This window comes from Triticum dicoccoides, chromosome 6A, assembly GCF_002162155.2.
Source record: "Triticum dicoccoides isolate Atlit2015 ecotype Zavitan chromosome 6A, WEW_v2.0, whole genome shotgun sequence".
NCBI lineage: Eukaryota > Viridiplantae > Streptophyta > Magnoliopsida > Poales > Poaceae > Triticum > Triticum dicoccoides.
Window position 1 is genome coordinate 73,865,535 of NC_041390.1, and position 24,021 is coordinate 73,889,555.

Consider the following 24,021-nt stretch of genomic DNA (forward strand, 5'->3'; position numbering starts at 1 on the left):
TACATATACATATAATATTTAACATTGTTTGGTCCAAATGTAACATAATACAGTAGATTAGGCCCCTCAACTCTATTTAAGACTCACTTAGCCCCTTGTCAAATCACGATGAAGCTCCGCCACTGCACTGCAGACATCGGAAGAAGGTAGGAAAAATCTTCTTTATGTATTTGTTAGAATACAACTAAAATTTTGTCTTATTGGTGTGTCCAGCATGCACTATTGACGATTAATCAACATGGATGGTATGCGCCTCATCAGTTGTGTAGTCAAAATGATGAACTGGATTGTGGACTGCAAAATCAGCTAAGCCACTAGAATCTAAATATGTGGTTCCCATTCATCAAGGTGGTCATACTAAACTCAAATGTTGGTGAGGAGAAATCTGTTGAAGGAACTATGTCAAGCAATTAAACCAGCTCTTGAAGTTTGAGGTCAGCAATATTTATTAAATACAATGAACATTTTTATAATATATGTCAAACTTGCTTTTAATACATGACAACGAATTTTATAATGCATGGTGAACTATTTTGTAATATACGTTGAACATTTCCTTAGTATACGACGAAATTTTTTAATATCACAAGAAAGAGAAGAAAACTGAGAAAAAGAAACAAAAGAAAAAAGGAAAAAAGAAAACCAAAAGGAAAAAACGGATCAAAACAGGAAAACAGAAAACCTGAACAAAACCACTGAAAATTGGACAACAGAGCGAAAAACCCGAAACAAAAAACCACAGAAGAAAATTTGAGAAAAAAACGCAGCAACCAATGAAGGAAACATCAGCAAACGAAACATTGTGCGGACCCCGTAAGTGAACCAGCCCAACCGGCTCCGCCGCGGGCGGCAAATAGGATCTGCCTTGAAAGAGGAGCTAGTGCAGCTATATGCAGAGATGAAAATGGCAAGACTTAGGAGCTTCACTCACTTGTTTTGATGGACTAGTCGATCTAGAAATCCTAGAAGGGCATGCATGTTCTGAAGGTTTCTCGCTTGCCTCGGATTTATACCTTTAATGTGTGCGAGTGGCGACGGATTGCATGAGTACAATTACTATTTGCAGGAAGTTTTCCTTTGACCATCATCCATAAATATCAGAGATATTCAAGCAAGCCAAAAGGCAGTTTGCAAGCGCGGAATTGGAGAAGCAAATTTGAAGCGACTTTTTTTTTGAAGCGCATGACTTAGCGAAGGGTGCAGTTTCTCTAGCTGTAGGCAGACACATTTGGTTATCCTCCACTCCTAATTTTATACCTGTACCAGACATTATCGAGTTTTAAATAAAGTGTGGAGTTTCTCAAGGAAAAAAATGCACTTACGTGTCGGGGTTTTCTCTTTCTTTTGCGCGTGACCTTTTTCTTGCTAGATTGCTATTGCACTTTTCTTTTCTCGTTTTGTATGTACTTTTTTGTCTTTGCTGCTCAGCTCCTTTTCCCCTTCACTCTTTTATTTTATTTTATTTTTCTTGTTACAATTTTATTTTTAATTGTCAGCTATTTTTATTCATCATGTTATACAATGTTTTCCGAAAGTATATGTTATTTTTTTAAATAATTCATTATATATTTTGGAAAAACAGTCAAAACTATTTAAAAAATATTCATTCTGTACTTTAAAAAGGTTCATCCCATAAACAAAAACTGTTCAAGGCATATTTTTAAAAAATAGCATGTATTAGAAAAACATTCATTGTGTATAAAAAAATGTTCGCTGTGTCTATAAATTGTTCTCTGTGTATTCAAAAAATGTTCATGGGTTTTTCAAAATAGCTCATCCTGTATTAAAAATTGCTCACCAGATAAATATAAATTGTTCATTGTCTATTTTAAAAAATTATTTTTTTTTTGCAAAAAAATCATCTATTACAAATTGTTTACCATTTATTTCAAAATGATTATCAGGTATTTAAAACATATTAATTGTCTTCTCAAATGTCATGTACTCTGTATTGAATTTTTTTTGCAGTGTATCTTTGATTGTAAATTTTTGTTGATAGCTTACCAAGATAACCACTTGGTTGTTTGCAGTGTATCTGAAAATTGTTCATTGCGCGTTTAAAAAACGATCACCATGTATTAATTATCTTTTCCATGTATGTAAAAGTTTCAATTGTGTATTACAATTTCTTCCTTGTTTCGTTTGAATTGTTCACTGTATATTTACAGAAGTGTTCATATGGCATGCATTGCAACGGGATATACACCATCTTGCATCACGTTAACGCGCTAGTGTTGTGACACCTCCTGCGAGAAATTATTTACATGCCAACATTCTGGTGTAGGAAAAATTGTAGAAAGAGAATGCAAAACGTACATCCTGCTTATACCATGAGTTTTTCTTCTTTCTTGCTTGCATCTCCAAGAGATGCAATGGCCTCTACGCCCACTTCTTTGCCATCCGATAGATGCTATCCAGTGTCAGTTTTCCCTTCTCAAGTGCTAATTGCCTAATTCCTTCTAGTCGTTCCAAGTTCCAACCAACCAATGTGGACATGATCAACTGCCCGACAGAGAGTATCAATAAGGCAGGAGAAAGAAAAGAAGCCCATAGTAAAAAAGCCCACTAGCGGCCATATTGGCAGCGTAGCCTCCGATCTAATAATCTCGTGTGAGCGTCTTTCGTCCGTGATTAGCGTGTAGTTGGTGGGATTAGACGCTGCTGCGGCCGCCGCGTGCCCTTGCCGCCGCCTGCCTCTGATCTCCTTGCCCTACCGCTCACAATCTGATTCATACGGCGACTCGGCAACGCAACCTACTTTACCATTTCTGCCGACGAATTAGCAGGTTAACACATCACACTACCAACCTCTCTCAATTCACGTCTCGTATCAGTGTTGAAATTATACATTAGATTTTAGTTGTTTTTCTTCGAGATTTGAGATGCCATCAAGAATTCATATTTTGCACATCTCTCAGAAATTACCATGATCCAGATTATCTTGTACCAGTTCCCAGTTTCTATTTGTGATGCCAAATTTTCCTTTGTCGGCAGCACTAATTATGAAAGTGAAATTCCTAAATTATGAAGAGAAAAGGCCCTTCCAAACACCATTAAAATTAATTTAGTTTCTAAGCCGGTTCCTTCTGAAATTGAAATTCCTCAACTATAAAGAGAAAAAAACGCTGCCAAACACCTTTATGATCAATTATTTTCTAAGCTGGTTGCTTTGAATTCTCAACATACTAAAATTGTTCAGGAGGCTGATATGCAAGTTCACAGGATTTTTGTTTCTACTTTGCTTGGCCCCTCCATACCCAAATCCTGGCTCCGCCCCTGCGGAGAAAGAAAGAAGTATGAACGACCATGAGGAATTGGAGTATTGGACCCCCGCGTGTGCAATTTGATGGATGTCGCTGGCACCCTTTTTCTTAGAAGAGGAATGGATGAGAGGATGGAGATCTTCTAGCACATGTAGTGATGACATATTAAACATGATACACACGAGATGCTAGGTTAGTGGTATGTTGAGGGACATGACACACACAACTCAACTGGGGATCTTGGAAAGCATGGGAACTACCCACGGGATGGCTCAGCTGATCCGTGCGGCGGCTGCCCACGGGATGCCTTGGCTGGATCCGTGATGGCGGGGCTGCGGCGCTCGCCGGCAGGCGGCATGGTGTCGTCGACATTAGGAGGCCCAGATGCTTGGTGGTGGCTAGATGGCGTGCACATGGCGGCGACGCTCCGGTGGTCTTGTGTGGCGTCTTCTTCGGGCGACGCGGTCCAGGTTCTAACACATATATCATCGGGTTTGCCTGGGAACTGTGCTACCAGAAGTATTCAATCCTTTGGCCGTGATGGTTCTACGGTGATGAAGGTGGACATGGTGGTGAAGCTAGGCTCATTTTTCTGGAGGAGACGGAGACTGCTGGTGAAAGCCAAACTTTGAATGCGGTCGGAGCCAACGACGATGGTGCCTATGGGCGTCACTACCTTGATGAAGGCGTCGACATGTAGTCTTCGGCTCCCCTCCCAGAATATTTGAGGGGAAACCCTAGGTCCGGGTTTGCCCGGATCGTATGATGGCGACACTTGGGGTTGTGTTCTCCGTTGGGGGTATCATCTTGGAGTTGGGCCTAGCTAGAGATTAGTGGTTGCTGGCGGTTCACCGGTTGCTTGTGTGCCGTCGGACAGGGATGATCCGTTGCTATGTTGTGGCCTTGCGAACATGGTGCATAGTGGTATCCAGGGATGTGATTGGCAGTGCAGATGGCCGGGTCATGTTCTAGGATATTGGCGACTTGTTGCAGCCATGGCGGCGCAGTGTAGGCTCGTGGTGTATTGTCTGGGGCTAGTGGTCATGCCAAGATTTACCATTGACAAAGACTTGCACCGGAGGCATTGGATCGCCAAAGCGTCTCTATGAGATTTTGGCGGTACCATCTCTTCTGGCCATTTGAATTGCGCCATTTGAGCTGCGATTGATGTCACTCCAATTTCAACGGAGGTTTTAGTACCGTGGATGGTCTTTGGCAGGCCGCTTGCATAGTGTGCGTGTTTAGTCTGCATGGTCGGCCGTGTCCATGTCCGGATCACGTGTGCTTGCACCATCTTCTTCTGGCTAAACTTCTGCTCGGCGTGGATTATCAACAACAACAACAACAACAACAACAACAACAACAAAGCCTTTAGTCCCAAACAAGTTGGGGTAGGCTAGAGGTGAAACCCATAAGATCTCACAACCAACTCATGGCTCTGGCACATGGATAGCAAGCTTCCACGCACCCCTGTCCATAGCTAGCTCTTTGGTGATACTCCAATCCTCCAGGTCTCTCTTAACGGACTCCTCCCATGTCAAATTCGGTCTACCCCGCCCTCTCTTGACATTCTCCGCACGCTTTAGCCGTCCGCTATGCACTGGAGTTTCTGGAGGCCTGCGCTGAATATGCCCAAACCATCTCAGACGATGTTGGACAAGCTTCTCCTCAATTGGTGCTACCCCAACTCTATCTCGTATATCATCATTCCGGACTCGATCCTTCCTCGTGTGGCCACACATCCATCTCAACATACGCATCTCCGCCACACCTAACTGTTGAACATGTCGTCTTTTAGTCGGCCAACACTCCGCGCCATACAACATTGCGGGTCGAACCGCCGTCCTGTAGAATTTGCCTTTTAGCTTTTGTGGCACTCTCTTGTCACAGAGAATGCCAGAAGCTTGGCGCCACTTCATCCATCCGGCTTTGATTCGATGGTTCACATCTTCATCAATACCCCCATCCTCCTGCAACATTGACCCCAAATACCGAAAGGTGTCCTTCCGAGGTACCACCTGGCCATCAAGGCTAACCTCCTCCTCCTCACCCCTAGTAGTACTGAAACCGCACATCATGTACTCGGTTTTAGTTCTACTAAGCCTAAACCCTTTCAATTCCAAGGTTTGTCTCCATAACTCTAACTTCCTATTTACCCCCGTCCGACTATCGTCAACTAGCACCACATCATCCGCAAAGAGCATACACCATGGGATATCTCCTTGTATATCCCTTGTGACCTCATCCACCACCAATGCAAAAAGATAAGGGCTCAAAGCTGACCCCTGATGCAGTCCTATCTTAATCGGGAAGTCATCGGTGTCGACATCACTTGTTCGAACACTTGTCACAACATTATCGTACATGTCCTTGATGAGGGTAATGTACTTTGCTGGAACTTTGTGTTTCTCCAAGGCCCACCACATGACATTCCGCGGTATCTTATCATAGGCCTTCTCCAAGTCAATGAACACCATATGCAAGTCCTTCTTTTGCTCCCTATATCTCTCCATAAGTTGTCGTACCAAGAAAATGGCTTCCATGGTCGACCTCCCAGGCATGAAACCAAACTGATTTTTGGTCACGCTTGTCATTCTTCTTAAGCGGTGCTCAATGACTCTTCCATAGCTTCATTGTATGGCTCATCAGCTTAATTCCAAGGTAATTAGTACAACTCTGAACATCCCCCTTGTTCTTGAAGATTGGTACTAATATACTCCATCTCCATTCTTCTGACATCTTGTTTGCCCGAAAAATGAGGTTGAAAAGCTTGGTTAGCCATACTATTGCTATGTCCCCGAGACCTTTCCACACCTCAATGGGGATACAATCAGGGCCCATCGCCTTGCCTCCTTTCATCCTTTTTAAAGCCTCCTTCACCTCAGACTCCTGGATTCGCCGCACAAAACGCATGCTGGTCTCATCAAAGGAGTCGTCTAGTTCAATGGTAGAACTCTCATTCTCCCCATTGAACAGCTTGTCGAAGTACTCCCGCCATCTATGCTTAATCTCCTCGTCCTTCACCAAGAGTTGGCCTGCTCCGTCCTTGATGCATTTGACTTGGCCAATGTCCCTCGTCTTCCTCTCTCGGATCTTGGCCATCTTATAGATGTCCCTTTCACCTTCCTTCGTGCCTAACCGTTGGTAGAGGTCCTCATATGCCCGACCCCTTGCTTCACCAACAGCTCGCTTTGCGGCCTTCTTCGCCATCTTGTACTTCTCTATGTTGTCTGCACTCCTATCCAGGTATAGGCGTCTGAAGCAATCTTTCTTCTCTTTAATCGCCTTCTGGACGTCATCATTCCACCACCAGGTATCCTTATCTTCGCTTCTCCTTCCCCTGGACACTCCAAACTCCTCCGAGGCCACCTTACGAATGCAAGTCGCCATCTTCATCCACACATTGTTTGCATCCCCTCCTTCCTCCCAAGGGCCCTCCTTAATGACCCTTTCCTTGAACACCTGAGCTACCTCCCCCTTGAGCTTCCACCACTTCGTTCTAGCGACTTTGGCACGCTTATCCCGCTGGACACGAATTCGAAAGCGGAAGTCAGCAACCACCAGCTTATGCTGGGGTACAACACTCTCTCCAGGTATCACCTTACAGTCTAGGCACGCACGCCTATCTTCTCTTCTCGAGAGGATGAAATCAATCTGGCTAGAGTGTTGGCCACTACTAAAAGTCACCAGATGTGATTCTCTCTTTCTAAAGAGGGTGTTAGCTACAATCATGTTGTAGACTAGAGCAAAGCTTAAGACATCTTCTCCTTCTTGATTCCTGATGCCATGGCCAAAGCCCCAACCCGCCCCTTCAAAGCCTGTGTTAGATGTACCCACGTGGCCATTGAGGTCTCATCCTATGAAGAGCTTCTCACCAATCGGTACACTCCTAACCATGTCTTCCAGGCCTTCCCAGAACTCCCTCTTGGTGTTTTCATTGTGGCCTACTTGCGGGGCATACGAGCTGATAACATTGAGAACCAAGTCCTCAACTACCAGCTTTTTTTCACTTGTGGTCCTCGGCGTGGATTATCGTTGCTCTTTTTTTCACTTTCTTTTTGTTTTCTATCCGCCTTGGCATAGCTTCGGTCTTATATGACTTTGCTAGTTGTTGGTGTGATTTTTGTGTGCATGCGTCTGTGTTGGCTGTGTGCATCCTAGCTATGGAGAGACCGGACGTGTGCTCTTTGTGTTTGTACCCCCTTGATGCTCCATATTGAGCTAATAAAATCCACCCTTTATCAAAAAAAGGTCCAAATCTTTACAAACTCTAATACATAGTTTGAGGTAATGTTTCCTTAAATTTTCATTATTAAAAGGGTTGCCAAAACTGGCAAGCACTTATTTTCAAATAAGTCTTGATTTGAAATGGGACCTTACGCCATTTGGCGCAACAGATAATCTAGTTCGTCTAGTTACCAATAGAATGGATCACACGTTGCAATGTTTTTATTGTCCTCCTCTGCCATGTTGCAGTCTCCGGCTCAAAGTTGAGCTCCCAGGTTGGCCAGTAGTGAAGGTCCTGTTTGAGAGCAAGGACGCAAGATATTCCATTCAACTTCACGGTCCTCACCCTACAAAATTCACCGTCTTCCAATCCCTGATAAAAAGGTCAATTCAGACAAATGGCATGTGCACTTCGCTATATAGTTTAAAAACGAGATATTGGAACATGACAAAAGAAGAACACTGTTCACTATTGGCAATGCATACCTTCACCGTCTCTATGAAGGATTCCAGATCTGGAGTTGGTTGCCCGTTAACCTCAACTATCCACTGGAGAGGGTAGAGACCATATCTATGGATGGGACTTCCAGCATAACCTCTGCATAAAGACCTTGCTGCTCATTCCCCATTCAAAACTGGTATTTAAAAGGGCTATTTAAAATGTACTTTAGGGCCGCGAATCCAATGCACACACAAACTTGCCTTCTTCATTAAATTGTTTTTTATTAAACTGTGTGAGTACGCACCATGTAGAAAATGGTGTCAAATGGCCACATTTCTTTCTCTCTCCTTCTCCAGGATACTTATTACTTTGTTTACATATTTTCCTACCAAAATTCTAGCTCTTACATGCTGCACTCTTGAATTCATTGCTGCTTCACGGCAGCCAGTGCACACAACTTGTAAACAGAATTAGCATATCAGATCAACTAAAAGCAACATTATCGCTTTAGCGAATTCTCACTGACCATTCAAATCTGACAAATCTAAACCTCTATTAGACTGTAAATAGTGTTTCAGTTAAAAAATTAAAGTTAACTCATGATTTTTCTTACCACTCTTGATCATCTCCCCTCCCCTCCCCCCACCCAGTACGGTGGCGCCGTGCTGCACCGGGACACCCTCGCCGGCTGCCTCCAGCCATCCCCAGCGCAAGATCCCCCTCCTGCCGCTGCGCCAGGGGCGTCACATGCAAAGCATGTGTGCCACATCGGCGTTTCTCATCGGCTAGTGTTCGGGTCAGGGTGGCGCCGATTCGCTCCAGCTGGATCAAAGGTTGACATGCAGGCAGTGGTGAACGACGAGATTTCCGGCGGCAGCTAGGGTGCCCGATTTGGGGCTAGATGGGCTTCAATGGGCCGCGACCTGCTGCTGTCCAGCATTTCCTTTGATCCATCGACGACAAGCGGCTTCTGGGCTAGACCCTCCATATGAGGATGTCAGGGGCTCTGGCCCTGGGCGCAGTGGTGGTGGCCACCTCCTCCGCCGGAGGTGTGGTTGACTGGCTGGTTGTGGCATCACACATCCAGTCCCGGCGACGAGTGGGGAGGCGATGCTGCCAGTGAAAACCGTGCTATGGCTCTGGTCATGGCGGGCGATGGCGGCTTTTTTGCGTCGTTCTCTTGTTGAAGACATCGCCACTGCAGCTACCGTCGACTAACTTGTGCTCCTCCAGGTGAGATCCTAGACTCAGGTTTCCCGGATTGGACAATGGTGGCGCTTTAGGCATCACTCTCCCTCATGGGGGCATCATTTTTGGAGCAGCTGCTGGATGGAGCAGATAAGTGGTGGAGCGGTGTTCATCTACCTCGTCCACGATGACGAGTCTTGGTGGCATGGTGCAGCGGAGTCCTGGCATTGGACGTGGATACATAGACTCACGCAGGGTAGAAGCGATGTCTGGCTCGTGGTGGCATCGACGGCATGCCTGGCATGGTCGATGCGTCAGTACCTACTCTGAAGATGGATCGGTGGAAGACGGTGGTGACGGCCTCTACAGCATGTGCATGCGGTGCACGCCGGAGTGAGCCAGACAAGTGTGTGACCCAGACCCGGCAATTCAGCTGGGTTGGGCCTCCGGCTTTAGATGTTGGGCTTTGGTGCTTGGTCTGGGTATGCGGCCCCGACAATCTGCATCCCTTCATCATGGGGATAGGTGTAGCGACATATGTTACCAAGTTGGTGGCTTCAGACTTACTGTTGTATTACTTTGTAAGGTCTTCGTGACTAATTAATAAAATGATTATGATTGTACGCATCGCCCTGATGCAGAGGCCAGGGGTCATCCTCCTTTCTGAAAAAGTCAAAAAAGCCGGTGATTTTTGTTGCTGGTTTTTGACCAACACAAGATAGGGAGTGCCTGCCCGGCAGGGATAATAAGGACCATCTTAGGGCTTGGGGGACTTGCCCAAAGTTTCGTTGCCATAGGCCCCCAAAATGTGATGATGATGCCTTGCGTGCTGCTCATCGTGAGAAGCAAGCCGTCAAAACCGCCACGTCACAAGACACACAAAGAGGGGGACACGGGGATGTTTCTTGACTAGATTAGGCACTGTGAGGTACCTATGTCCTAGTCCCTCTTGCTCACCACCATGGGAGCCTCGCTCAAATGCATGGGACAAGAAAAGAGATGCTCCATAGAAGATGTCTCCAAGATAACAAGCTTGGTGATACCCCTCTCTTCCCCTCTCTTGATGTGTTGACCACTTGGTGATCTTTTTTATGCTTTCTCTTCTGTTTTCTTTGGGTTTGCTTGTGTTGTGGTCCTAACAGACTATGTGTGTCGGTATGACAAATTGTTGAACTGGTTGGTTTCTTTATTTATAAAGTGGGATGAAAGCCCGTTTCGAGAATCTCCTTTGCAAGGAACAACTTACCCACTACCCTAGATCTCAAGTGTTCCTCATAGAAGACAAGCTTAAAGGGAGATTATACCCTAGGTATACAAGTGGGATATACTAGCTTGAAGGGCTAACCATGTTCTTGTCTAGATCTTAGATCTAAGAGCAAAATATGGCTGAGAGATTTTTTTAAGCTGCTATGGCGGGCAAAAGCCGGCCTGAACCATTTTCATTTTCATAAAATAGAGTGACATACAATACAACGGCTACAACAGCCACACACAAGAAGGAACAGGGAAAAACAGAAGAAGAACCATAAGCGAGCTACGATAACACCAAGAACTTAGCACCGAGCACCACTAGGCTGACCGAGTAGAGTGGGAGCTAGCTTTGTTCGATCAGTCGAAAGGAGGCACATGAATGAGAGGGAAATGGTAGCTCCACAATGAAGCCTTCATAAAGGGAAGCGGCGTCTGAAGATGTCACCGTCATCGTTGCTGATGAGGTCGGCACAAGGCTTTCGCCTGAAGCATCCCATCCCGGTCATCTCGTGGATGCTGGCAGCTGAGCTCCATCTGCGCGAGACCTCCCCAACCTCCGCCAGTCTGCGGCGAGTGTCCCCGCTAGGTCTAGCAAGAGGCTCCGATGACAGAAATGCTTACCTTGAGCACCCACACAGACGAAGTCAAATCGATCTCGGGTGCCACCCGCACCCAAGCCCCAACCACGAGCCACAACCTACCATCACCACAATTGGAACCCACCAATAACATCCACCACCACCCCCTGGCCATGGCCGCAGAACCGTTGGCCGGGCGAGCCACCACCATAGAGGAAGCTAGATCTGGGAGCCAGGGTGCACCTCGGACCAGGCACCACTACTCACAGGCGCCAAGTCGATGCTTGTGCCACCACATCATGCCACCCAGCACCATTGACCCGTTCCACCCTCCTCCGTCGTGGCCATGAGGACCACCACTTGAGTGAGCTACCGCCCAAGGGGAGATAGATCTGGGCGATGAGCTCCCCTAGACCAATTGACGATGGCTCTCCAAGGCCATCGCGCCTCGCCACCACTCGCTCCACGGCACTGCGCCAGCCCTGCCAGTGCACCCCTTGTTGCTCGTGAGTCCCTGCCGCTAGTGGAGCACCCTGCAACGTGCCTCCCAGGCGAGATGAGGAAAATCCCCGTGACGCCCTACGGTGGCTGTGGGTGGAGGAGGAAGGGAAGGGAAGGTGTCGGTGGCGGCTAGGGTTCCTCTCGAGCCGCCCATGGGAGCGACACGAGAGGGGTTAATACCAAGGTATGAAATGCAAAGATTGGCTAATGCTCCATGTTGGGCATGAGATGTATGAGAGATGAATAAGATCCCTATATCCACAAGAGAGAAGAACTTTGGTATGATGCTACGGGGTGGCGCGCCATTTGACTCTCGGTGGATAGGAGCTTGAAGGGGGAGGAGAGGGTTCATGCAAGCCTCAAGAATGAGGGAGTGAGAAGAGGATCAATTTGAGAGGAGGGGATGCCCCTCATTTTATAGTGGCTAGGAGGTGGTTAATGACCTTCCTCTTGTCCTAGGATCTATATGAATAATGTGGACTAGGTGCGCCACTTGCATTTGTCTTAGTCCATGGGCTATGGTGGAACATGGTTTGTATTCTCACAAGGATGGATGGGCTTCTTTCCCACAAAAAAGGATGGATGCGCTTCTTTCCCAAGGGCCTTCATGTGAGAGACATCAATCCTTTTCTCCTTTGCAATACCCTTTTGAAACTAGGGTCGTTGTCAACAGGAAATTAGAGCTTTGGAGACATACTTTGGAATCCAAAGTGTTTAGACTTAGTAGGACCAAGACCAAGTATATGAGATGCGAATTCATTTGTGCCATGTGCGAGGAGGGAGAGGTTAGTATAGAAGGACAAATAGGGCCTACCAAGGGGATTGAGAACCTTCCATTATTTAGGATCAATTCTTGCAAAGACATGGTGGCATAGACGAGGATGTTAACTACACGATAATAAGAGGGTGGCTGAAGTGGCAGGAAGCATCTGGCATCCACTGCGCAAGGTCCCACAAAATCTAAAAGGTGAGTCCTATATAGGACGACAATCAGACATGTGATGCTTTATGGAGCAAAATATCGGCCCACTAAAAGACAACACATCCAACAAATGAGTGTCACGGAGATGCGCTTGGATGTGTGACCAAACAAGAAAGGACAAGATGTTAAGTAATAGGGTAGGGGTGACATCAGTTAAAGAGAAGCTTGTCCTCCAACCCTGACTAAGGTGGTTTCCGCATATCCGACGAAGGCCTCCAAAAGCAGCAGTTAATAGTGGGATTATAAAGGGTGGCAAAAATAATAAGATGGGTAGGGGACGACCAAAGGTGACATGGGAGAAGGTCGTAAAAAGGGACTTGAAGGAATAGACTGCATTTAGATATATGGCTCTTGATAGGACAGCATGGAAATCAACAATCTATGTGCCGGGACATTAATTTTACTTTTTTATAGTTTCGTTACTTCTCTTTTCTCTCTTCACTCTTTGGGTTCCACATGTTTTCTATTGGACTTTATATGTTGCCCATATCAACTTGTTTAGGACAAAAGCCTTGGTTGTTGTTGTTTGACTACCATTTTGACTTTTTGATCTAAGGTTTCCTCTTGATTTCTCTTGACTTCCCTTGACCATGGCTTGCTACCTTACTTCCTTGGACCAAGGCTTGGCGCCTAGGCCTCCTTTGACCAAGCTGGACCAGGGGTTGACCATGTTGACTGCAGTTGACTTTAGTTGATTACTGTGTCCCTGTGGACATCCCCTAGTTAAGGTTTTGGTTGTTGTATTGTATCAACAGTTTCTAATATTTGAGCATACAAATTAGTGAAGGAATATGATACACACCTAGAAACGTAAACTCCATGGCCTTCCTTTGGCAAGAAACCAAGTGCACGTACAGCCGAATGAGGATTCTGAACTATGCATCCACACCAGTTCACCATACGTGTTGTACCATTACCGTCTCTTACATCTGTTCCAACGATAAGGTCTATTTCTTTTCCCTGCTCGAATGTTGAAGCAATTATACTACTGATAAATACCTAATTCAATCGTACTTCGTCAAAGAAAAAGTTTTTTTCCTTATAGAGAGTCCTCACCTGGCGAAATATTGTCATGTTAAGCATTCCATCTGAACCAACCGAATGGTCCAGCTTTTGGCAAGCATTCTCAATGTCAAGGAAGCATGTAATAGGCTTCTTATCGATAGCAAGAATCATATCCCCTTCAAGAAGAGTTTCCGCTTTCGATCCAGCAAAGCAACCTATAACTTGCAATACTTGTCTTCGCTCAGGGTCCTTCCTAGCTAGAGCCTGCAACATTGTTCATATAGAACAGTAAATATTTAATGTATGCAACACGGGATAAATTAACTAGTCAAAAAGGGACCAAATGGCAATCATGCGAGGTGTTCTCCTCACAAACACCCCTGCAGTTATCTACTATTATTGAATGTCTCAGATGAATGTCATTAATATTTGACTGCATTAAAAAATTGTTGCGCTGATAAGCACATCAAGATTCAGGCTCAGAAGCCACTAAGCAACAGTATTACCTAGCCACAGAAAAAAGCGACAGTATTACATATGATGTTTTTCAGATTAGATAGCAATTTCAGACAAGGCTAAAAGATAAAGAGATCTAATTACCTGCACCCATCTATCGCTCAATCCATAACTACTTGCCTCTGCGAGCAAAGTTGGATAAATCTCCACCTCCAGAAGTCTGACAAATGGCATTGGTCTCCTAATTCCATTGATAAGACGAGATGGTCCAGGAGCACCAGAGATTATCTTCTCAAGGACTTGACTTATCAGGTATATTGGTATACCTACAACAAATTGATGGCCCCCTTCTTTGCCACAACCAAAGAGCTGTACAAAATAATTAATTGCGTTATACCTCAATTAGTACGTTGGAATCACAGCATCAGATGTAGAGGTTATGACTCGCTATGACAGGTAAAAAACAAAACAATTCATCCTCTTTAGCGCAAGTACTCATAACATATTTCAGCAATTTAAGGTCTATGCGGTGAATATGTTTCTCTTCTATTGCCCATTTACTTTATGTTGGAGACATCATGCGGCTAATGCATCAATACTTGGACAACAGACTAATGTGAACACTCCAATGAAAGCTGACCTGGCTGGAAATACTTGCCCATAGTGCTTGAACTCTCCCTTGCTCGTCGGTCAACACACCCGATAGTTCGATATCAGAATCTGTAATAAACATTTCCCTACATAGTTAATATGAAAAATTGAGACACAAGAACTCAGTTTTGTTGAAATGTTTATAGAACGTACCAGTATCGAGCTTAATGACCTCCATATTCATTGCATGCTACCGTGGAAAGTCACTTGAGCAAATATTAACAGCTTGCCAATTGGTTACGATTGATTTCCTTGATTTAGCATGTAAACTATCAATTAGACGAACTAGGTACACAGAATCTCCTCGGCGCAAGGCAGGTTCTACACATATAAAAAATTAAGGAATTTCTTAAAACATGAAAACAGACCGCATGGTCCAAATTAGTTTCTGCCAGAAGGAAATAGAAATTTCACTACCGGGTAGGTCATTTTAGTGATAGCATGATTGCGATTATTAATAAAAAAATGAAATATAAGAAAACAAGTATATCCAATAACTTTTGTGTAATTCATCTCAGGATTTCAATATACATTAAGGGTAAGCAGTGGTGGAACTAGACGAAGATGTCAGGGGGGATAAAGAGAAAACATTAATGTTTGGGGAGGCTAATGACTACACTTTCTTCTATTTAAGACCCTAATATATATATTTTTCCTTCAGTGATTGTATCAAGGCTGGGGGGGGGGGGCAATGCCCCCGCGACCCCGCCCAATGACAAATAAAAACTGGAAAAGAATCAGAAGAGAACAAATGAATGTGTCCAGTGCTAACCCATTAAAAAATTATTCACGAGTAGCTTTATTATTTGGACAGTTCACTTTCTTTTCACCAACTAGTTTAGTTATGAGAAATATATGAAAAAATCTTAAAGAAAGTAAACCAGAGACTAGCCACATTACTTGCCAGTTCTGCAATTTATTCTTTCTTTGACTGTCCAATTTAGTTTGAGAAATGCATGAAAGCACTCTACAGAAAACAAACAAGTAAGAAGTTTAGAAGCCCGGATAATGGATGCTCCAACTCCTAGTGTCGAAGGATCATATGCATCCAATGCAAAGTTGTGAAAAGGATGCAGAAAAATAACCTGAAAGCCAAAAAGTGGAAGCTACTATTAAATGGAAATTATGTATACCTTCAAATTACAATTAGGAAAGGGAGGATAACTCATACCTCTCCAGGTATTTCAATGGGATATGCAGCAAAAGAAACCATTATATCAGAGATAGATACAACAACTGTATTCCTATCAACAGCAATCAGACCAAGAGAGTCAGAATGATGTATTACCACACCAGCTCCAATGAAATGTTTAGCATGCACTCCATCAATCATGCATATTGGTGGCACGCGCACCTATATATAGAAAATTAGAAAATTAGAGATATACGAGTGAGGTGGTTTTTAACAAGAAACACAAAAGCTACAGCTCAAAACTAACAAGTGCATGGTACATTGTGCTATAATGCACACAACTGTTGGTTTTAAAGCACTAAATTAAATCACCCAGCAGAGCTATGCGTGCGTACAAGCTAGCACACAAACAGGTTGATTGATTCTGTAACCACATACGTGCACGTTTTGCCACGTAGGCGTACGATCATTGACAATAATTGGTTGGGGGGAGGGGGCATGGCCCCCTTTGGCCCTCACTAAGCTCCGCCACTGGACAACACTAAGGAAAAAACATGGCATTTATTGGACACAATTGACATATAGGAGTGCCAGCCGTTCACTATCAATCACCATCTTTGCTGAATTTCTGAAGATGAAGCCCATTTTTCTGACCATTGACGCCATTAGGTGCCACAAGTAGCAAGGGAATGAAACCATAAGTAACCTCAAAGATGATAAATGAACTACCAAATGTAGACCTCACATGTCTCACGAAAATAACCATAACTTTAGTCCCCTATTTGGTGACACTAGTTCTTTATTTCCTCATGAAACAAAATTGCATAAAGAACCGATGCACAAGAAACCAATAATCTGTAGTCGTGTTGAGTCTGGGTGTAGTTAAAGATAGAATCTGATTCTAATCTGATTGGGTAACTATATATTGGCCTTGAGCCGAGAGGATAGGACATAAGTTGATTTCCCTCATAACATGGTATCATGGCACCAGTTGGAGTTGCTGCCACCGTAATCCCCCTTGTCATTGGGGGAGACTCTGTGTCTGGTGATGTGTCTCTAGATTGTCTGGGTTCTAAACTTAGCAAACAGATGTAGTTGTCGTACCCTATCAGTGAGTCAGTTTTGTTAGAACACTAGCTTAGCTCTCACCCGGGAGTCTCTCTAACATGAATGTGTTACTCCCTCAGTTCCAAAGTAAGTGTCGAGGTTTTACTTCAAATTTGTTTGAACTAAAACCTCGACACTTACTTTGGAACTGAGGGAATACCATATATCCCACCACCTTTATATTGGCCTTGAGTCCATGGGAATTCACAAAGTTTCCTTTCTCTCAATAGGCTTCCACAAAAGTAAGAAAACTTTACAATTCATGAAGACAAGCTTTTGTGTTTTTCTCAAAGAAAAAGTGTAGACAACTACCAGCGCTTGTCTAATGTATTGTGCCATTCTGGAAGTCGAACTTCTTTCCTCAGAATGTTAGAAAATTTTAGCCTGTTGTTGGTGGACGCAGATTATGATTAATTCAGTCATGAATTTTTTTTAGAGGACCATATTACTGTATTCACCAAAGGTCCAATGTGTGAATTTTGTTTTATCATTGGCAGAACTGTTTTTACAACATTATTTGTGTGGAGTCGTGGGTAAGCTTCTACCACATTAACCATTTTAGTTAGGGTAGGCTACGAAACAGGTATAGTGTCATGACAAGATCTAAAAATATTAATCTGATGCACCATGACTACATGATTCCTTCCAAAATCAAAGTATAGATGTTTCTCACCTCAAACTTCACAAGGGCTGGTTTAATTACTTGTTCTGCCAATGAAGTGTTACCAGATATTGTTCTAGCAAGGTCAGAGCCTTCCATGCTAGAAGAATGCCGTGAAACACCTTTTATGTCATCTAAATCTCTAGAAGATGACACGGTTCCTTCAACAGCTATATTCTCATCAACATTTGAGTTCACATCCCTATGACCACGTTGATGAATGGAAACTACATATGGAGATTCCAGTAGCATAGCTGATTTTGCAATCCACAATCCAGTTGCATCATTTCGAGTATATAACTGAGGTGTTGCATACCATCCATGCTGATAAATTGTAACTATTGTACACTGGGCACACCAATAAGACAAAATTTTAGTTGTATTCTAACAAATAGATAAAGAAGATTTTTCATGATAAAGCCGCCAGGGAATATTTGTAACGACCCGTATATTTTCACATAGTATTTCCACCCTTAACTAGATAATTAAGTAGAATCCATTAAGCAAATACACATAAGATTTCTTCAACAAGCATTCATAACCACTCAAGTGTATATATATTTATATTCATAAACCTCAGACAGTATAGCTGTACAAGTGTATTACAAATCTTTGAAATATATATATATATATATATATAGAAAGAGAGAGAGAGACCAGACTATGCTAAGCTATACAACAAAGGGCACACCAAACTTAGACCAACCCAAAAATATCTCGTGGTCAAAGCAGTAAACAGTGAGACATATTTGGGATACACATTGACCACCACCATCACGTGCATTATAGATATCAGTAGTCAATTGACCAACAGTTGGTCTAGGCATGGGCTGCAACTCCTAGCCAATAGAGAGACTCCACAAATGACTACACTGTACAGCAGGGATGGACAGCCATAACTAGCTAGGTACTAGAAAGAGAGGAGGAGTAACCTGGCTCTGATACCACCTGTGACGACCCGTGTCATTATTACTATAGATAATGACACTAGTCCTTGGATTATTTCTTGACAAAATCTTGTCTTGTCAAATAATAATCCATGTCAGAGATATGCAACAGGGAAATAGCTAGAGATGGTCATTTATATTACAATACCTTGCCACACAGGGCTAAAAGTCTCAGGTAGGCTTCTCACATGTTTTGCCAAATTATTACATTTCCTAACACCGGAGTTCCAACTAGCAGTACTAGATAGATGATGATAAAATAGTTTCTGGATTACATAGCTAGATCATAGTTACTTATTCATCCCAACCCCCATATGTGGCATCCAGATCGTACATAGCACTAGATGGATCCACATCTAGGTCCCCTGTGTAGTTGTAGTCATCACCATTGCTCTCCTCACTTGGTCCAGTAGGATTCTCATACAAGCTTTGCTCTAAGAAAAAGATGATTAATAGCAAGAGTGAGTACAAAGTACTCAGCAAGCTCAAAAAGCAAAATGCAACACTCATGATAGCTCAATATAAATCAACAAGTCCTACCTCAACTCAACACCTTTCAAAATAACCATTTGTTGCAGAAAGTTTATTTCAATTTATAAAAGCTATCAAACACTCGTATTGCGAGATAGACCACCAATAGGTCCCCATAATCCCCAATCCAAGAGACTGGCATGAATTCATGTTTTCCTTTAACTCTGCAGAGTTTGTATCACTTTACCCATAGAACTCGAAACCATAATTGCCATCTGCATTTCCTTAGATGCGAGACATGGTTCAGAACCTAAGCTTTTTCCCATTTGTATATTATATCTCCACCCGGCTAGTGTCACTAGCCGTTGTGTCGGGTTTCGGAACCCGCACTCCACCAACGCTTAATATATATAGCGCTTGCTAATGCATCCATCCGGCATTAGCGTGGGAACTCATCGCCCATCCTACTACTACTTACCCATGTGGAGAGTATAATAACTTGATGGTATTGGGCTCAACTCGTCTTAGACGAGACCATGGTTGATACGGTTGTAGTACGGCGCATAAAACGAGTGAAAGTTATTTAATTCTTAATATACTAGCCATATGTAGAGGGCCCTACCTTCCAGTATGTCCATCCAGGACACCCTCTACCCACCAAATAATTATAAAAAAAATAAATAAATCAATGGATTAGCTGCTCCATCAGCTAACCCAACTTTTTGGCAATAGTCACTCCACACAATTTATTACCAAAACATTTTATGCAAGTTGATGATAAGATGCAGTAAAGAATAGTGTTTTTCAAAAATAGCTCTACTCAGCATGATCAAGGAGAGCTTGCCTGAGTTCTCGTACTCAGACCCGGACTCAGTTTGCTTCTGTAGCGTCTCCTTCTCCTGACTGTACTCGCTTCCTACAGTTCGGCAAATATATATTTCGAGACTAAGTCGAGTGAATACTAGGAAAATAAAAAAATGTACGTCAGTGCAGTGTGGTCATCCTACAGTCAAATATTACTTTTTTTTCTAATGTCATTTTACTAAGCTTGCATTAGTATGCGTACTAGGTGTGCACCTGGATAAGTTACTAAGCTAATTTATCCTCCACGTGCCCTCTCCCTTTCTCTAAACTAAGCCTATCTCTCACTTCCCTGTACTAGTTCTGTACTAGTAGTCCTCAACCGAACAGAGCACCCACTAGTATTACTAGTCCAGTGAGAACACAAGTAATAATACAGAATGATGCTCCTCTGCTCCTTGCCTAGATCGGCGCCGCCGCCAGCGACGGGAAAGATGCCGCTGCTAGATCCTCCACACTCTCTCTCCCCTGACGTGAATCCCCATATTATCCCCATGAATTTCAGCCTCAACTCTCTAATCCCCCTCTGTGTGTGTGTGTGTGTTCCTTTGGCTTGCAGGTCAAACCCTATTGGGGATGTGATTTCCCTGCTCCAGATTGAAGTGGTTGGCGTTGGGCGCCGCCGTGATGCTGGATGGTGCAGGTCAGAGCTCCAGTGCGTGTCCGTGGAGCAGATCCACCATGGGTGCAGGTTAGTGGTGCCCTTGTTCCTTTCTCAAATATTTAGATAGTCAAGTTCTCAGATTTAGTAGATTAAAATGGCTCCCATGTGTGTGTACTGAACATGTTCACCCCTTTGCATAATCTTGGTGTATTTCTGCTGCCTAATTAATCTGGGAACTTATTATTTTACATCTTAATGCCTTATCCATGTTTCCTAGTACCGTTGCTTCCAAGATCTGGGGTAGATGTTCCTGCTGTGACTTTTGTGCACCTATGATTAATTAGGATACTTCTGCGTGCATCTGTGAATGACTATGAGACTTGTGTGTGCATCTGGGCTGGTCTTCTTTGTGTATGTGAGAAATATATAGTGGCAGAAGAAGAAGAACTCACCTTTCTTCTTTTGCCCTCTCCGTTGGTCCTACTCTTGCTGCTCCTACGCTCCAAGTCCACTCCAGTAGGCTAGATTGTAGCTCCAGCCTGTCCCCTTCAGTCTACTGATGATTTCTCAGGTCACCATCTTCACTTATTGATCTTGGATATTTGTTGGTTGTGAACAGGGGAATGGAAATGCTACTGAGAAGAAGAAGAGAGCTTGGTCTGGCTATTTGGAAGCAGAGTGAAGAGTGTGCTACGGTGAAACCTTAGCCAGGTTACTCCTCCTCTCTTTCTAGTACCTAGCTAGTTATGGCTGCCCATCCCTGCTGTACAGTGTAGTCATTTGTGGAGTCTCTCTATTGGCTAGGAGTTGCAGCCCATGCCTAGACCAACTGTTGGTCAATTGACTACTGATATCTATAATGCACGTGATGGTGGTGGTCAATGTGTATCCCAAATATGTCTCACTGTTTACTGCTTTGACCACGAGATATTTTTGGGTTGGTCTAAGTTTGGTGTGCCCTTTGTTGTATAGCTTAGCATAGTCTGGTCTCTCTCTCTCTTTCTATATATATATATATTTTTCAAAGATTTGTAATACACTTGTACAGCTATACTGTCTGAGATTTATGAATATAAATATATATATATATACTTGAGTGGTTATGAATTCTTGTTGAAGAAATTTGATGTGTATTTGCTTAATGGATTCTGCTTAATTATCTAGTTAAGGGTGGATGAACTGCCGGGTAAGCCGCCTGATAGGGAGTTAGAGTTCAGCATTGTTTTAATGCCTGGGGCATCACCCATCTCCAAAAGGCCCTACAAAATGTCACAGCCAGAGTTAGTGGAGCTAAAGAAACAATTGGATGAGCTGAAGGAAAAAGGATTCATTAGGGAAAGCATGTCACCATGGGGAGCACCAGTATTATTTGCAGAGAAAAAGGATGGAGGGTTGAGGCTATGCACAGATTTTCGAGACCTTAACAAGGTAACTGTAAAGAATAAGTATCCGTTACCGAGAATAAATGATTTATTTGATCAACTCAAGGGTGCATGTGTCTTCTCGAAAATTGACTTGAGATCTGGATATCACCAAATGAAAGTGAAGGAAGAGGATATTGAGAAGACGACATTTGTATCTCAATATGGACACCATGAGTACACTGTGGTTCCATTCGGTCTAACTAATGCCCCAGCTATGTTCATGAACTTGATGAACAAGATTTTTATGCAATATTTGGACAAGTTTGTAGTGGTCTTTATTGATGACATATTAATATATTCAAGAAGCAAGGAAGAGCATGCTGAACACTTGAGGATAGCACTTCAAATCTTAAGAGAGAATCAGTTGTATGCAAAATTTAGTAAGTGTGAGTTTTTGCTGGACCAAGTAGCTTTCTTGGGGCACGTAATTTCAGGAAGAGGAGTTGAGGTTGACCCATCCAAAATTGACACAGTTGTGTCTTGGGCTCGTCCGACCAACCCAAGTGAGATAAGGAGTTTCTTGGGCTTTGCTGGATACTACCGCAGATTTATAAAAGGGTTTTCGCAGATTACAACACCAATCACCAAATTGCTTAGGAAAGAAGCTAAATTTATTTGGACTGAAGAGTGTGAGAGAAGTTTTGAGGAACTAAAGAAAAGGTTAACTACCGCACCAGTGTTGGCATTACCTGAAAGTGGACAAGATTATGTGGTGTATTGTGATGCTTCAAAATCTGGACTAGGATGTGTTCTGATGCAAAATGATAGAGTGATAGCCTATGCTTCTAGGCAATTAAAGACACATGAAGTAAATTACCCTACCCATGACTTGGAGTTGGGAGCTGTTGTCTTTGCACTGAAAACATGAAGGCACTATCTATATGGTTCTAAGTGCACACTGTACAACGACCACAAGAGTCTCAAATAGATATTTACACAAAAAGAGTTGAACATGAGGCAGAGGAGGTGGCTGGAACTAATGAAGGATTATGATCTGACAATTAACTACCACCCTGGTAAGGCAAATGTAGTGGCAGATGCACTTAGTAGAAAGAAGAATGCAACCACATATCAATTGAAGGGTATGGCAAAGAGCTACTGCAGGATCTTGCAAAGATGGGAATAGAGCTGAGAGAGGCCACATCTAGTGCTAATATAGCAGCCATGACATTTCACCCCACATTGCTAGATCAGATTAAGGAAAAGCAAGCAATGGATGCATTCATCAAGGAGGAAACGAGAAGAATTCAAGCAGGTCAGCCTTCACAATTCAGGTTGGACCAGGAAGGAGTTCTTTGGAACCATAGTAGAATCTGTGTGCCAGATGACCTACAGATCAAGGAAATTATTTTGCATGAAGCTCATGACACTTTGTACACTATCCATCCTGGGAGCACGAAGATGTATAAGGATGTGAAGGGAAATTTTTGGTGGCCTGGTATGAAGAGGGAAATCGCAGAATATGTCAGCAAGTGTGACACTTGTCAGAGGGTAAAAGCGGAGCATCAAAGGCCTGTCGGGTTATTAAAGCCATTAGAGACACCAGAGTGGAAATGGGAAGATCTTTGTATGGATTTTATTACTGGTTTGCCCATGACACCGAAAAAGAAGGATGCTATATGGGTTGTGGTCAACCGACTCACTAAGTCAGCACACTTCATTGCTACAAACCAGAAATATTCCTTTGATAAGTTGGCTGAACTGTACTTAGAGAGAATAGTTACCCTCCATGGTGTGCCAAAGACCATAACATCTGACCGAGGTTCCGTGTTTACATCAAGCTTTTGGAAGAGCCTACAGAAGTCTCTTGGAACCGAGCTCCACTTTAGCACGGCTTATCATCCCCAAACTGATGGCCAGACAAAGCGGGTAAATCAGATCCTTGAGGATATGTTGAGAGCATGTGCAATGAACTTTGGAGAATCATGGGATAAGCATCTACACCTAGCAGAATTTGCTTACAATAATAGTTATCAATCCAGCATACAAATGGCTCCATATGAGGCATTGTATGGGAGGAAATGCAGATCACCTATATGCTGGTATGAAGTTGGAGAGAGACCATTACTTGGTCCTAACATAGTGAGAGAGAATGATGAGAAGATCCAACTAATCAAAGAACGACTCCAGATTGCACAAAATAGGCAAAAGAGCTATGCTGACCGGAATAGGAGGGTTATGCAATTGGCAGTGGGAGACTTGGTGTATCTAAAAGTATCACCTATGAGAGGGGTTAGACGCTTTGGAATCAAAGGAAAGTTGAGTCCTAG

General features: G+C 43.4%; 1 pseudogene; it reads right to left on the minus strand.

The window, feature by feature from the left end:
* Positions 1–24,021, minus strand: part of LOC119315663 — a 53,446-nt pseudogene that overhangs the window by 14,785 nt on the left and 14,640 nt on the right.